This window comes from Chrysemys picta, chromosome 1 (assembly GCF_011386835.1).
Source record: "Chrysemys picta bellii isolate R12L10 chromosome 1, ASM1138683v2, whole genome shotgun sequence".
In the NCBI taxonomy this organism is placed as follows: domain Eukaryota; kingdom Metazoa; phylum Chordata; order Testudines; family Emydidae; genus Chrysemys; species Chrysemys picta.
The window spans coordinates 271810985-271824062 of NC_088791.1; positions in this window are offsets into that span (position 1 = coordinate 271810985).

Sequence of the window (13078 nt, forward strand, 5' to 3'; positions counted from 1 at the left end):
TCTACCATTTCTTTTTATAGTCCAGTAAGCCTTTGAAATGTATTCTTTGAAAAGTAAACTTGTGTCTCCTTCTGGGGTGTAGACACCATGTTGTCTTCCTAAAGTTCATTGACCCTGCTTCAAGAGGCAGAAAGGCTCCTCTTGGTTCAGTCTCCATCGAGATTATTAATCCTTCCCCACTTGCTCTGCTGATGACTTTGTTTACTTTACATGTAAATGTGTTTTTCTTTGTCTTTGGTCACATGTGCCTAATTTACATCGGAGACACATTCAAGCAGGTGGAACCACATTCCTTTGTCTAGGGCAGGGTATTTTATGTCCTACCAGGCACACATGTTAACAATATAATTTCAGCATATGTTTGTAACTTTGCATATGTTACCCATATATAAACCACACAATAATATTAGTGATTAGTGAGTTATACATTTTACAATGATACATAAAATGACATGCCACCTTTTGGGTATATACCATGACAACAGTGTGTTAGGTGTAGTGAGTGTATCAGGCCTAAGAATCATAGAAGATTAGGGTTAGAAGAGACCTCAGGAGGTCATCTAGTCCAACCTCCTGCTCAAAGCAGGACCAACCCCAACTAAATCATCCCAGCCAGGGCTTTGTCAAGCCTGACCTTAAAAACCTCTAAGGATGGAGATTCTACCACATCCATAGGTAACTCATTTCAGTGCTTCAGCACCCTCCTAGTGAAATAGTTTTCCTAATATTCAACCTAGACCTCCCCCACTGCTACATGAGGCCATTGCTCCTTGTTCTGTCATCTGCCACCACTGAGAACAGCCTAGCTCCATCCTCTTTGGAACCCCCCTTCAGGTAGTTGAAGGCTGCTATCAAATCCCCCCTAACTCTTCTCCCTCAGCCTCTCCTCATAAGTCCTGTGCTCCAGCCCCGTAATCATTTTCGTTGTCCTCCACTGGACTCTCTCCAATTTCTCCACATCTTTTCTGTAGGGGGGGGGCCAAAACTAGATGCAATACTCCAGATGTGGCCTCACCAGTGCCGAATAGAGGGGAATAATCACTTCCCTCAATCTGCTGGCAATGCTCCAACTAATGCAGCCCAATATGCCATTAGCCTTCTTGGCAACAAGAGTACTCTGTTGACTCATATCCAGATTCTCATCCACTGTAATCCCCAGGTCCTTTTCTGCAGAACTGCCGCTTATCCAGTTGGTTCCCAGACTGTAGCAGTGCATGGGATTCTTCCATCCTAAATGCAGGACTCTGCACTTGTCCTTGTTGAACTTCATCAGATTTCTTTTGGCCCAATCCTCCAATTTGTCTAGGTCCCTCTGGACCCTATCCCTACCCTCCAGCATATCTACCTCTTCCCCCAGTTAAGTGTCATCCATGAACTTGCTGAGGTGCAATCCATCCTATTGTCCAAACCATTAATGAAGATGTTGAACAAAACCGGCCCCAGGACCAACCCGCTTGATACTGGCTGCCAACTAGACATCAAGCCATTGATCACTACCCATTGAGCCCAATGATATAGCCAGCTTTCTATCCACCTTATAGTCCATTTATCCAATCCATACTTCTTTAACTTGCTGGCAAGAAAACTGTTATTAGACCGTATCAAAAGCTTTGCTAAAGTCAAGGTATAAAGAAAAGTTGATGACACAGAGTAATGAGTTGTGGGCCTCTGTGCCACAGTGTCAGTCTATGTTTTCTCCTCATTGCCAATTTTGTATAGGGACTCCCAAAGCATACAGTAACTCACCATCTACTTACAATTACTGCAGACTAAAGAACATGCTGCTTTATTGTAGGAATTACATACTCAAAATGACAGTATAACCCCCACCAACAAACAGGAAGTAAAGTCTATGGGTGAAGTATGGCTCCAGCCCATAATACTCTGAGTCAATCAGTTAACCCCTTAATATCCACTTTACTTCAGATAGTCCATTTCAAAATAGAATGTTGAAGAACACCATCAATTTGAAATCTAATCAGTTTAATGAAATCAGTGATGCATTAAGTTCCCCCTTTTTATGTTTTTACAATCATGTTTTCCTCTTATTAAAATGTTCTCTCTTCCTTTGTTGCTGCATGGATGACCCAAACCAAACAAACAATGGGATGAGATCCTGGCTCAACTAATGACAATAATAGTATTCCCATCGACTTAATGGGGGCCAGGTTTTCACTCCAAGGCCTCAATCCTGCACAGTGATCCCAGAAGGTGGACTCTTGCACCCACCCAGAGTCCCATTAACTCCAATGGGACTAAACCAGAAACCCGTCCTGCTACTGCATCTGTGTGCACAGACTGGTGTTCGCATGGAGCCCATTTAAGTCAATCTGCCTGCATGGCTTCAGATGCAGGAGTAGGACCTAAATATATAGAGAAATGCAGTGAAACTGACTATGTACTGCCAAAGCCACAAAGAAACCAAGTGAAAAAAGAGGAACCTCTCTCTCTCATCTCTTCCATTGCTTCTACAGCTATCAGGTACAAAAATTTCAGTCAGAAGTTTGATTTATAAATTGACTATATCCCTTTAAGTAAATGCAGCTTGTAGGCCTTATAATTTAGTAAAGGATACAATAAGTGAACATGAAGCCACTTTACCCACAGAAAAAAATTATTCATCTTCAGCATCCTAATCTACATCTCTAATCCCTTGATTAGGAGAGAGAGAGAGAAATAACCAGGGTCATTTTTTTAAGCTGACATTTTAAACATTTTCTTTCAGCACCTGTGATCTGAACTAACTTTTAATAGGATTTTCAGTCCATTAGATAGATCATTAAGTGATGCCTCTGCCTCACAGGAGCTCTGATGTGTTAAGATTTACTCTTTAACTTGTTAAACTTGGCTGTAAAACCTCGAGTTTTCCCCTCTCTTTTTCATGACAAAATACGCATTTCCAATGAGAATGGGATTCAGGGAGGTACGGTAATTTGGATTGTCATTGGAGAGATTGAAAGGATCCTGTGCTATAACACTCCCTAGACTCAGGTCACAGCATAAAAGGATGCTGAGCTCCGTCATTTTTTCCTTGTCAATTATTTTGGAATCAGTCTGAAACATCTGATCACGAGGCTTTGTTGGAATTAAATGTCCATCGCTGTAACTTTATAACTTCAATTTTAAGATGGACCTAAACTGGACACCCAGATCTGAAATACCCTACAATTCAGAACAGTGAAGATTTAGATCTCAGCTTCTCATCTTGGGCTATTTTCTATAGTAGTACCAACAAAACCCAACCCCAATCATTCAAACTTCATGTGTTAGACCACAAAAATCATGAGATTGGCTTAAAAATCATGGGATTAAAAAAAGTGTTAAATTCTATTTTTTCCTGCTTTCCAGTTTCTGAGCCTGTAGGGTTCATTCATTTTTTTAAGCTTTTTTCCACAATCAGAAGGGGTCAAAACTTATTTTCTTTAATAAAAAAAAAAAAAAGCCGAGATCCTCATGTAATCAAATGATTCCACTAGACGGGTTTTATGGAAAACTCCTTATATTGTGAGACCTGACAACCTCATATGAGTCTAAGTGAGAACTCAGGCTTACAACATCCTTTATACAGAAAAAATATATATCTGAATCTGGATTCAAACTTCACAGCTCAAGGCTGTAACTCTATGATGAATCCAAACTGCCACTCTGTTCTGAATTTTGGGAAGGTTTGGCTTCACATCCAGAATCAAGTTTCACAGCTTTGGTCTGTCTATATAATGGATCCAAAACAGAACCTGGCTCTCCAGGTGGCTGCCTCTTAGGGCTGAGTCCACCTCATACCTAACCCAGTGTCCATTCAAACTGAAACCCTTCAAGAAGACTGCACACCCTAGGTCTATGTTACCCAAACTATAGTTTGTGCAATAACTTAGGATCCCTTAAATGGCAGTAGTAAAACACTGGCACAAGCACTGTATAATGATCAGACTATAATAAGTAAAGGGAAATGCTGATCATGACTGCTGCAAGATAGGACTAGAGATTGAGCTACCAAAAGATGCATGCAAGTGACTTGAACCGTGCAGTTCCACCTCGATAGAAAAAAAGGTTTGCAGAGTGATATATCTGATCCCCATATTTATTAATTCCCGGTATCCTTAATTTCTCTGCAAAGCAACAATCTTTTCCCAGAAGAGGACACTCAATTCTGCAAGTTTCAAAAACACTTGGATATGCAAGAAATCAGAGGCAGAAGGAAAAAAATCAGAGACTACCTTTCAAACATAAAGCAAAAAAAAAGCTAAAAGTCAACTTATTATTTAAAAGGTCAGTTTCAAATTCTGACATGCTTTTCTAATTTTAAATCCCTGTCTTTTATATGGTATGCATATGTAGAAGGACAAATAAAATATATATACTTAGGTGGTTCATGCTTAAGGCTGTATAATTAATGTCTTGGCATTATGAAAAACTAGCCAAAGAAAAATTAAAGACTTTGGGTGAAATCTTGACTTCATTGAAGTTGATGGCACAATTTTCATTGACTTCAAATGGAGGCAGAACTCCTCCCTTATCCTCTAGCAGGTAATTTTTAAAGGTAACTTTGGTTGGAGATCTCACAAGTTCAACATTAGGGTCAATTTCTGACTCTGGATGCATGTGCAGCTGCCATGAAGACAACAGTGCCTCTGAACGCAGACTCTTGCCCCTAATGTTTAAGAATATTAACACTGACAGATGGATTATTTAAATATAAAAAAGTCAAACTAAACTCAGATTATGGGAATCTCTCTTTGATGGTAGGCAGATGCCAGGGAGCCTGATAATGCAACGTGGATTTTTTGTTATTTGGTCCCTATTTCAAAGTCTGCCCAAGTTGTTTGAGGCTAAAATTTGTTACCACAGGGGCTGGTCAGTATTCTATATAAAATGAACTGATGGTCTCAGGCTAGTTCTTACAATATAGCTATATGCATGGCACAAACCCCTATCTTTATAGAGGAGATTGTTTTACATTTGTCAGCTCTGAAATTTCTTGCATTTCATCTGAAGCATCTGGTTCTTAGATACAGGATACTAGACTATGTGGACTACATACAGTGGCTCTCAACCTTTCCAGAGTACTGTATCCCTTTCAGGAGTCTGATTTGTCTTATATATCCCAAGTTTCACCTCACTTAAAAACTGCTTGCTTACAAAATCAGACATAAAAATACAAAAGTGTCACAACACACTATTACTGACTTCACTAGTGCTTTTTATGTATCCTGTTGTAAAACTAGGCAATATCTAGATGAGTGGATGTACTCCCTGAAGGACCCTGGCGTATCCCCACTGGTATGCATACTGCTGGTTGAGAACTACTGACCTTGACCACTGGTATGATCCAATATGGCAATTACTATATTACTATAACATGGGCCCAAATCCTTCAAACATAGATGCATGCCACTAAAGTTCTCACATTTGCAAGTGTTGCTGAAACGGGGTCCATTTCTTTTTAGACAAAGGACTGAATGAGAATAAAGACCACTTTCTGTTTACTCCAGGCCCTAACCTTAGTATGGCTGAAAACACACTAGCATAGTTTCACTGAACACTATGGATAGTGTGGAAAACCACATTTTAGTTATCTTATAAAATTACCTAAGGCTATGTGTAGCCAAAAATTTTTCTTAAAATTATCTTCTTTTGTTACCACCAATACTAGCAATGGTGAGGGCACTAGTGTAGAACAGCAGCTGGCATTATTCTAATCACGTCATCCAGTCCCGCTTAGAGTACATGTCTATATTAGAATAATAGAATCATAGAAATGTAGGGCTGGAAAGGACCTTGAGAGATCATCTAGTCTAGAGCCTGAGGCAGGACCAAGGGGCAATTAGAGATGGAGCTGCACTGTTGTGTTGGCAAAAGTAGGGAATTTAAGAAAAAAAGTTTAATGCAGAAAAGACCAGAGTGGGCAGGCTATTACTTGGGTTAGTTAGTACAGTTCTCACAAAAATTCCTGGTCACAATGGTCAAGAAAACCATGTGGGAATCCGGAACAGTTGTGATTAATCAGATGCTCAGTAATGAGTTAGCAAAGATCAGTGTGGTGAATCTCTGTTCATGAAGATTGCCTGGCAGGTCGGTGGACAATTAGGGAAGAGTGTGTTGTAAAGCGCTCCTGGAGCTCTGGAAGGAATAAGACATTAAAGGGTAGTTGGGAGAAAATATTGCAACCCACTACATGCTAGAGCCATAGACCCTTGATAGCTGAGGCAACTACAGTAACTGCCATTATATTCCTGTCACAGTACCAGGGACTGTGTGAGACAAGAGCTGGTAAAACGCCATGCTGGAAACCCCACAAAAGACTGACATTTACACTGATGGTAGGAGTGGGATCCTGTAAACATCCCCAATGGTGTGAGGAAGACCCCAATTGTGGAATTCGGATGGTAGACTTTTGGTGAGCAAGATGACAGAATGCTATCCAATTAACAGAAATGTGTAGCCCTGACAATCCAAGTGCTCTCTTGAGTACTGAGGAGGGGCGTTGACACAGCAGTTCAATGGGGTGATGTTGAAGCCCATTTCCATGTCCAGGAACTATATGGGGGATGGCAGAGGCCTGGACAACTGGATCAGTAATTTGAGCAGGCTACAAGAATAAATGGCTGAGATGGGGTCACAAAACTGTATTTTCTGGGCCTACTATGCTAATGATAATCAATGGAACAAGCATCTATCAAAGATACCCTACTTGACTGAACCACAGAACACAAGGTTGAACAGCCTTAAACAGAGACTAAAGAAAAAACGGGTGGCGGAGCTCTGATAATAATTTTGGCTGTGGCTTCTGGTGTCCTGCCATCAGAGCATTCCTAGGCTGTGTGGACAAAAAGTGAGATTGATTGACCCAGGGCCTGTTTGTGACCCATGTATCTGGAAGGGAGATGTGAATAGTGCTTCAAAAAAAGAAACCTAAAGGACTGGAAAAAGCCATCACAATTGCTGCAAGATGGAGCTAGCCATAGATGATACAGAGGAAGGGGGCTCAGGTGCCTGTACATAGGCTTGTGACATCAACCAGCAAGTTTTTCCTAAAGTAAGGACATGAGATTCAGACACTCAAGAACTGACAGTGATTATGAGGGCACAGCAATGTGACATTAACCAGTTCAAAGCAGAGAAGATCCAAGGTCATGAGCCCCACAACTCAACAAAGATAGGTGGGGAGAAGACAGAGACATTGGAAATAACTTAGAAAACAACCAAGGAATCAAAGAGACTGACAATGTTGGAGCTGTGGCAGTCCAGGCCACTGCATCATGGACATGTTCTCTTAAAGACAAGCCCAAAGAGGGGATCAAGAATAGAGCTGGGAGGGAAACACTTTTCCTGTCCCATGAAACTTTGAGATTTTGAAAATTTCCCCACTCCAAAACATTGTGAAAGAATTGCCAATAGCCTGATAGCTAGGGCACTCCCCTAGGATGTGGAGACCCAGGGTGAACTGCCTCCTATGGAACTGGAACTTGGCCATGGGTCTCCCACATTCCTGGCCAGAGTTCTAACTATCAGGCCACTGGCTAAGCTAGGACAGGGCTCTGTCTCAATCTTCCACTTTGTATACATAATTAAATACCCACGGGGGAAGCAGGGAGACTGATGCTATAGCCGAGTAGTTAGGGCACTCACCTGAGATACAGGAATCTCAGGTTCAATTTCCTAATCCACATTAGGCAGAGCAGAGACTTGAAACCAGGTCTCCCACATCCCAGTGAGCACCCCACCCACCAGACTATTGTCTAGTATTTTCAGTTTCAATGAACTGGCATTTTCCAACAAATGTTTTGTTGAAAAAATTCCCAACCAGCTCTAGTCAAGAATGAAAATCCTGACACTTGAACTAAGAGTGCCGGAGAAAGATAACCAGATTGTTTATGAAAGGAGACCCATTCCTGACCTCTCAGATCAGCAGTCACCATACAGAAGAGGAGAATCATTGCAACAACAGTCTCAGATGAATCACTGCACAACAATCTGAGAAGCGGATATGACTTAATCAAAAGGAATTACACCAGAGAAGATGTGTCTGTGCACTGGAATAAAATAACGCACAGAAATGCTGGTGCCATGTGGAAGATGGACATACTGTGGAGTTTGATGTGCTAGAAGGGTGAAGCAGCTTTGACTATCACAGGACCTGCTAAGTATCAGAGGGGTAGCCGTGTTAGTCTGTATCCACAAAAACAATGAGGAGTCCGGTGGCACCTTAAAGACTAACAGATTTATTTGGGCATTAAGGTGCCCCCGTCTCCTCATTGCTTTTGAGGACCTGCTAAGATATTGGTACATGGCAGTACATATTTGCAGGGCCTAAGCACCATACATACAATCCACATTAGAGAAACCAGCCATTGAATGTTCAACAGAACTACCAGAATGACAAGGAGAAGGACCAAGGAGCTCTTAGAATTCTCAGGAGACAAGCACTTCAGGGACTGGAGCAGGGATGACTCAAGCACAAGGACCTCAGTAATTGGGAATATGTCCAGATAAGGGATTGGAAAGCAGAAGTCCTAAGCTTGCTGAGACATTGGAAAAGGATGGATTTTCTGTGACTTCTTTCGTTTGAGACTATTCTACACCTTGAACAAGGATTTTTGGGTGTGAGATTAGGGATGGATGGGGATGTGGTCGGGTACCACAATTAGAGAATACATAGAAAAAGGTGACCTTACTGAGCCAATACAGAGATGCTACTAATGGCCAAGATGGCACAAGTCTGTAAAGAGCTTGACCAAGTCCTGCTCTGCCAGTGACCCCTGTAAAGCTGTTGGCTCAGTTGGAACAATACCCATTTTACATCCACATTGATATGCAGACCCAGGCTTTGGTCTGAGGGTCAAAAGGAGCCTTTTGGGTCAAGAATCCGTAATAGATTACTTGTGATAAGAGGACATATCATTTTTGGAGGAGGGGGTAATGCAATGAATCAGAAGAGCAGTGATGGCTCAGCTACTGCTGCAGCTCTTTTCCTCCAACTGGGGAGAAGATGGGTCATGATAGCATGGTATTTGGAAAGCCTGGGTCACAAAGGCAGAGTGTCTGGTGCCCTGGGAGGGGTGTGGCATTTGAAGGCAATTGGTGAGTGGGATCTACTAGTTGTTAGAGGAGCTTAGCAGGTGAAGTGTCTAGAGCACTGGCCTCAACCAAGAAGTGGTCAGGGTTGAGGTACATTGTCAGGACAGCATGGGAAACTTGGCAACATGTCATGTCTGTTCCATGCACAGATGACTTCAGAGACCAATCCAGACAATTAAGAACCTTTCACAAGCAACGTATTCACTTTAAAATCTTAAATTAAAAAAGACAATTCATCTAAGAATACTGCAGTGATACTACAATGATGAGGGCCATATAAATAGATAAGTAAAGACTCCACAAAGCATTCACAAACCGACTAGATTCAACGATGCATCACAAGAAAAACACCACTACCATCTCAGAAGCACAAAAGATGGCTGAAGCAACAGAACTGAATCTAACTATAGCAATTCAACTAGTAATTTGTGTTTTATTATTTTGATACGAAGGGGAAGAACACACAGAACTGTACTTTTCCAAAGACAAACTTCACTTTAGTGAAAAAAACAGTAAATAAATAAATAAATAAAAATAAAAAACAGCTGTTTGGCTTAGGGGAAGAAAAAGCTTTCCCCAGTGACAAATTTAAAATCAAGAGGAAATTGCCTCCAAAAAATAAGGTGGAGACAGCCAACTTGATTGTCTCTGAACTTACATAAAATAGCTTGAGCATCAAAGGAGAGGAAAAAGGAATGTCCCTCAGGACCAGGAGGCCATAGAAACCATCCAGAGGGAACAAGAGCAAGAGGGAAACATAATGCAGCCCTTACACAAATAACATTTTTCTAAGTTCCCTGTTAAACTCCTGCATTATTCATATATCTCTTCTGTTGTATAGTTGCAGTTTGTATTTATGGAGGTATCCCAGATCTTCAGGAAAAAAAGGAGTCTTATGTCTTGCAGCTCCCACTGGGCCACTACCAGCATTCCAGAGAGAAAGGAAGGAAAACTAAAGAAGTGAGATGTTACACTACAGAGAATTCTCTAGTGCAAATGAGAATTCAGTATAATCTATTTCCCTATAATAAAGACATGAAGAGAACAAACCACTGGCTCAGAAGAGAATAACATCCCAGCAACATAGACCATTGTCTTGACTATGCTGATGAAACAAACAGAAGATGTGTGAGGTTAAAGATCAATGTGCTAAACCTCCGCACACCCAAACACAATCAAGAACAATACAATAATCAGAACTTATTCAATAAGATTAATTGTAGATATTCAAAATATAAACATTTAGGACAATACTTCGCCCTTAGATATTTGGAAGCTTCAATTTATTCCAACACTCAGCAGACAAAATTTGACCCTGAACACATATTATGTGTATTAAGCAATCTATTTTTCAATTGTACTTTTCCCATTACATTTTGTAAAAAGAGGCAGAGAGACACTTATATTCCTATTATTCAATGGCTTTGGGTGTGTAGCAATACAAACTGAAATGTTAATTGTCTATAATTGTTAACAACAAGGAATCAATGTTGATTTGAAATAATTAGTAGCTGCAAAAATACAGTACTCTATAGTTTGCTATCATTTTTTTGTGTGTCTTCCTTATTCAACTGCATAGAGGCCTCAGAGCAAAAAAATTGAAACAATAAACAAGAATGCTTAAGCAAGATCCATAAAAATGTGGTTTTGAAAAACAGACATGTCCTCGTACAAGAGCTAAGATCTTTTTATAATTCTTGGCTTTGCTGCACATATATTTATTTCACACCTCATTATGGAGCAAACATGCTGGGGCACTTGATCCACATTTCATGTTTTCTATGCTGATCACTTCCTCTTCCTGTTTAAAAGGTTTCCATATTCTCTGTTTCATCTTCCCCCTCTCCTCACCCCCATGATTGACCTGAGTCAGAAAAATAAATAAATACATTTTCCGATAGCTTCCATGCCACCAAAGACAGCACAAGGCTTAGAGAGAGCTGCTGATGCAGAATATCTGTATTTGGTAAGAATACCGGTCAAAACATCTAGGATTTGCAACATTCTGTTTGTGGGAAAGCATAGATGTTTGCAAAGTTCCATGTCTCTCTATGTATAAAAAATAGCATGCAAACTGCTGCTTGGTTTCATTTCCCTTTCTTTACCTCATTGGATGGAGTGTTCATTTTGTGAATTTCAGTAAAATGCCATGAAATAATAAATGTTATGTCAAAAAAATGGAAAGAGGAGGCTTGTTAATATGGGCAATGTAATCAAAGAGCAAACATCTGGGACTAGAAGTATAAGCATTTAAAGTTATGCGTACAGTTTGCCACAAAATACAAAGCCACCTGGTTTGGGTGTTATTTTTTTGGTTTGGTTTGGTTGGTTTGTTTAAACACAAAATTGAAACTCAGACCTGGTTTGTCAAAGTGTTTATGAACCTTTCAAGCAACTCTGACCTAGTTTCATGTGAACTTGTATTGATCTATAGTATTTCACCAAATCTTTCAAAAAGGAGCTATAGGGGAGGATGGAAGGAATATTTACCTCTGTCCTTCAGTCTGTCACACGTGGGAAGTGTCCACGGGGGACCATGCAGGTTCAGCTATTAGGCTGTGATAGTCTGGGTGAAGTGCCTACATGGTTATTCCATTGCTTTCGGAGGGGAGGATTCCCTCCCTTTCTCCACACATGTCCTTAGCACTTGGCCCAGCTGTATAGGCTGGGCATTCTGGGAATTGTTTAGGGCCCTTAGGTTCTGTCTACACTATGGAGACTTAACATAACTTAACTGGCACAGCTCTGCCAGCAGACTCAGCCTACACTGACGGAAGGGGATTTTCTGTTGGTGTAGAAGCACCACCTCTCCAAATGAAGTTAGTTATGTGGATGAAAGCATTTTTCCATTGACGTATCTGCATCTACCCTGGTGGTTATGTCAGCATAGCTTTGCTAGACACTTCCTAGCACCTTTTTCTTTTTCAAACTTTTTGTCGAGATCTTTACTACTACTAAGAATTCCAGTATCTGCTCTCCCTCGTTTGTGCTTCTCCAGGACTGTTTCAACTACTGCACCATGCACGTTGTACAGCTCTTCAAAATATTCTTCCCATTGCTTATTCTTTGCTTGTTCATCCTCAACTATTTTTCAGTGTTTTTCTTTCACTGCTGGCATCTTCAGCTTGTATGTCTCACTCAGTTCTCTTATCTTGTGATACACCCCTGTGTCACATTTCTCTTTAGTTCACTTATCCAGTTGTGTCTGTCTCTCTTCGCTTTCTCTTTTATCTTTCTGATCAGCCTATTGTACTCAGCTCTTAGACTTTTGTCTTTTGTATTCTCCTTCATCTTCCTGTGCTTGTCACTCAACTGAAGCACTTCATCCGTTATTCACTTCAGTTTTTTCATTTTGTCCTTATAGCCCAATACTTGTTCAGCGGCCCATTTTTTACAATGTTCCATGTCTCTTCAGTGTTCATTTCTTCTTTTACATAGACTTGATGTTTCTCTGCACACCTTTTAGTTTTATTTCCTGATATCTGGCACTTTCAATTTATCCTCATCACAGATCTTAATTCTTGGCACTTTTCGACTGCTCTCAGCCTTACCATTGATGGCAGCACTAACTTAGGAGCTGATCTGATATCAGCTGCAAATGATCTGTAAAACAACACTTGATTTCCATCTGCAATACATAAATTCAAAGACTACCATGTCTTTTATTTGCCCATCAGGTGATATCAACCTCCACATCCTCTGTGCTTTTCTTTGTTGAAATAGCTTGTTCATTATCACCAGGTTGTTAGGCAGAAATTTAGAAGCCTTTCTCCTCTCATTTTCTTCACCTACTCCAAAACTGCCTATTGTTTCAGCCCAGGAATTCCAGTCCTATGCTACTTTTGTATTAAAATCTCTCACTACCAATAACACATCTTGTCTTGAAACTTCTCGTATTGTTTTCTATAGATCGCTTTAAAATTCGGCAATTTCTTCCTTGGGCACTGCTGAGTCATTGCATATATTTGTACTATTTTACCGAACTGGATTTGATTCTGAATCT